Source organism: Limulus polyphemus, unplaced genomic scaffold (assembly GCF_000517525.1).
Source record: "Limulus polyphemus unplaced genomic scaffold, Limulus_polyphemus-2.1.2 Scaffold1526, whole genome shotgun sequence".
Taxonomy (NCBI): Eukaryota; Metazoa; Arthropoda; class Merostomata; order Xiphosura; family Limulidae; genus Limulus; species Limulus polyphemus.
In genome coordinates, this window is record NW_013667136.1 from 43009 (window position 1) to 47989 (window position 4981).

The following is a 4981-nucleotide window of genomic DNA, read 5'->3' on the forward strand; positions in this document are numbered from 1 at the left end:
TATGAAAGAAAATATTTCGGTAGGAATACTCAGATACATTACAAAGCAATATGATTGATGTCAATGTTCCGTGCAAGCAAAAACGCCACAACACATTTAGCTTAACATGTTTGAGTTCTTCAACAAAATATCGAGTGAAAGAGATATAGGAAACCATTAAGTGGTAGCTAATATATTTAACGGCTTAAGAGAACATTAAGAGACTTGTCGTGATAGCGTTGCAATTGAAATAAGACTATATTTAGGTCGTATATTTTATTAATGTAAACTAACCAGAGACAAGCAATCTTATACTGGAAACTCATCGTATTTATTTAATAATTCAAAATAACCTTGTTCCTCAATCCGAACTTCATTGCTCTATTGCTGAACATTCAATTCTACTTTGATATAATCTCGGATAGTACTAAAGCAATATAATTCTGAACAATAGTTCTAATGAATAAAAAAAACTTGCAGCTATTTTGCATTTGCTGGAGTTTAATCAATAGCGAGAGATAAGATAAGCTATTGAAAGAAATACGACAGAAAAGATGAGAATATATATATATATATATATTGCTTCACGGTTTATGCTTTAGGACATTGTTCTTCGTAGTTATAAGTGCTTTAAAACATACTAATGATATTACATGTTCTGGTATCTACATTAATACTTCCAATTTGATAAAGTCACATGCATGTAATGTTGTAGTAATTTAGAATTATTACAAATTGTTTTGATTCAGTAAAAATATTATAAGTCAATTAAGTATTTTATAAGCTTTCAGTTAATACACTCACCTGTTTATTACAACAACTTTACACGTCCATTGGCCATTTCAGCTAATAACTGAGACCAAAACATTGCAATTAAAACATGATGCTTAACCTGTCTCATAAAAAAAAAGCTGTTATCTAGTTCTTAAACGTAAGTCAGTTAGAATATATATAAATAAAAATGACCCGAATTGATCAGTAAAATTTTTTATGTTTGGATGAAGCTATTTATAAGAAAAGTGAAAAGTAAATAAATGAAAATCAAGAAATATATGTACAATAAATACAAGCAATAAGTACCAGGTAACTGATGATATATCTCCTAGTGAGTCAAGCGTAAGTCTACAAACTTATAACGCTAAAATCCGGTGTTTGATTCCTCGTGCCGAACAGATTGCACATAGCTTTTCGCTGAAATAAACAAATTAATAATGATTTAACAACGTTATAAATTTATTTCTATATTAAAGTAATTAGGTTTTATATGAAAAATAGATACAGGTGCTTAATCGCACTTTTGCGTGGAAGATTTATATAAGTTAATGCAGAGGCGTGTTGTCTCACATATATTTCGTTCATGGCGAATTCCTCATCGTTTGACAGTGCAATGCTACTGCGTGTCACCTTATGCCTCTTGTGTACGTTACAGCCCTTTCTGAGTAATGATATTCATCTAGCGAGATCATTAAACGATGTAGAACCAAAGGCGATAATATTGTGAAGAAGGAACTTTCAATGTTTTTTATGGAAGCGGAAATGTTTACGCATCAGAACGTTTACGACAACAATGAGCTCCAAAAACACAACTTATACAAACCTAAAATAACGTGAACTGAAGGCTACAAATAACCAAAAGAAACCTTCAATACATAAATATCATTATATGAAGCTGGGTCTATCACTTATTATCATTAACAAAATATGAAGCAAGAATCTGATGTAGGTGGAGGCTCACAAACTCAATATCAACGAATTTTTCTATGAAAAAGATGGTCACGTATCCATCACTCCAATGGACTTTTGAACCTATGTTTTTTGGAAACCGACATACAGTGGAGGGTCTATGGAAAATTGATCAAAATGTGTGATCTAAGATTGACGTTGCAGAAGTTTGTTACAATGGAATTTGCAAAATCGAACAAAAAGAGACAATAGGGTCTTCAGGCTGAGTAATGGAGCAATTACTTCCAAACGCATGCAGAAGACCTAGAACATAAGTTTTATAGGGTGTGATTAACCTCAGTAGTAATTAATTATCATATATGTAGTGTTAAAAAAATTACACTTTTATTTCTTGGTTTCAAAGTTTTAAGTAAAAATAGTATGATGACTTCCATAAATAATGTAAATTGAATAAATGAACAAAATAACGAAAGCAAACTTAAGTAGAATTGTTATTTAAAGTTGGTAATTCAGTAAACTGCTTTAATACTTATGTATGAAACATGGTTTAGATCCCATAAACATGAAACAGAAAATATATACAGATTCGGAATTGGTTATGTTTGTTTATTATTAAGAACAAAGAAAAAAAGTGGGCTATCTGCTCTGAATTTTAGAGTTATAAACCTCATGCTTACCGCTGAGCCAACGAGGAAGAGGGAGCTTGGGTTTTGAAACTAGTGTTAAATAACTAAAGTACGTTGGAAATGCATTATAACAACAACGTCATTATTCCTCATGAAAATAAGACTTTGTTTTTCAACCTAATTTAATTTGTTTGTTTTAGAGCAAAGTCGCATTTAGCTACCTGCTGTGTCCGCTGCAGGAAAACGAACCGCGGATTTTAACAGTCCAAGTCCGTCATCTTACCGCTGTTCCACAGGGAGAACCTAATTCAAATACACAAATGATGTTTTTTTAAGAATTTCAGTTTATTCTGACGGGCTTGGTATGGCCTGGTGGTTTTATTTTTTTACAGGATAATTTTCACCCCCATGTACTGCATCAGATTTGGAGAAGTGTCGTTCCTGCTTCTCATTGGCCGTCTATTTGGAAAGGTTGTCTTGGTTCTTTTGTTGGTTATCGGTATTGTAATTTAGATTATCTTATTTGGCATCATGCTGTGACCACCGATGTTAAGTTGGTTCATACGTTTCATCATCCGACGGGCTTATGTTCCTTCTGTGGTGTGGATCGAGAAACTATTGCTCATTTGTTTTTCCAATGTTCCAAAATACAAGATATGTGGAATTTAGTTTTTAGTTTGTTGAAGATAGTTTTAGCCGTAGCTTAATGGACCATGAAAAACAACATATGGCTTTGGTTGAAATTTTACCACATTTGAGTTCGAATCACATTAGATTGTTACACTTGTGTTCGTGTATAGCTAAATTTGTGATTTATTCTGCTCGTAGTAAGGTTCTATCACGTGGTGTTGGTGTTCATTTTGTGAATATATTTAAAGCTCAATTTAAAGCTAAAATTTATTTTAGATTTTTTACGGTTTCGGCTACGAGACAAAATTGTCAGATTTTATAGTATTTATCGCGAATCTGGGCATTTGATAAGTGATGGTAGTCAGGGTTACATCCTATGTCGTGATTTGGTGGGATAATTATATTTGATTTTTGATGTTTATCAGTTTAGGTCATCTTATTTTTATTAAGTTTAGCAACGTTTTTTATTTGTTTGTTTGTAATTATTAATTTTCTGTGTATGTAATTTAAGTAATTAACCTTAACTACCTTTTTTACTACTATCCATATTTGTAACGACATTTTCATGAGCTGTGTCGAATCACTGATGTATTTTTGTTTATACCCCCCTCTATGAGGGCGGTTTAATAAAGAAAAAAAAAGCACGACTCGCAATCTGAGGGTCGCGAGTTAGAATCTTCGTCACCGAAAATGAAAGTTTCTTCTTAAGTTTTGAAAGGTTATCACCTGTTTTAAGCCACTGTAATATTAATAACTGATTATTAATATTAAAGAACTCGCTATTAACTTTAGGAGTTTCAAAGTTTTTTCAAAGCCAAACATTTTAAAATCAAAACCATTTTTCCAAATTTAACTCTAGGCAGAGAGCAGAAAAAAGTGGCCCGGATAATTAGTTTCTCACAGAACGGACGTAGAGTGACATTTTTGTAAAATATTTTCAAATTTCAAAACGTTTTTAAAACATGATATACTGATCAAATGATACAAGCTTCGCTAAATTCATTACGCGGTGTGAGCTTCTTACGTAATAATTTTTATTTATGTTTACCTCTTTGTTTTACTATTCTCAGGGGATCTGTAAAGAGAAAATTGCTTACTTATCATATTGTACCCGTTTTGGGCTATGCAGATAAAATGAGCTCCATATGTTAGTTTTGAAGTTCACTAAAGTGGTTCACTATTATATAAAGTATAGTGAGAAAATTTTGAAAGGTGTTGTAGCTATCACACAATGGTCATCTGATGTATCAACTCCAAACTAAGCGTCACTAGTACGTCAGATGCTGTTTTAACTATTTCAGTATGGCAGCAAAATTGTTTTGACTTGAATAAAATATGTATAATTGTGACTTTTGTTGTTTGACGAGTGCTTTTCAGTTTAAAATCTAAATTGTTTCAGATGAGAGTGAAACTCCTGGAAAGCCATACTCAATCTTTGAATTTGAAGAATAACTTTGTATAGTATTTAAATGCGTATTAGAAGGAATTCTGTGCTTTTAAGTTGAGAATAAACTTTAACAAAAAACGCATGTTATTGACTGTCAGAGTAAATAAGTTCAAATGAAGTCGAAATTGCATTACTTTATAAATACATTGAGTAGTCTACACATTGCCATATACAAAATAGAAAGCCATTCATCAAGTAAGGCAACTTGACAACTGTAAGCTACTTGAGTAGAAGCTTTGAAGAACTGTCATATATGTAAAGCCTAGCTCTCACTTCAATTTAGCGCATTACTTTTTTTTACATGAATACTAATATAACCGGGATTAAAGCAAACACAAACCTGAAACGTTAACTGTTTGCTAGCGTTTAATACACGGCAAGTAAAATGTCAGATCAATAGAGGACCTTTGAAACAGTTATTCGGTCGTCAAGAAATTAATGTCGCTTTTTTGTAGATGAAAAAACCCGAACAACTTATATATTAAAACAAAACATTTAGTAAATGAAATAGTCTCCATTACTATCGATGATGCTTTACCATCTTATAATCAGGTTGTTAATGTCCTGATTAAAGAAATCACTTGGCTTTGAAGCAAAAAAACATGTCGATGTCCTC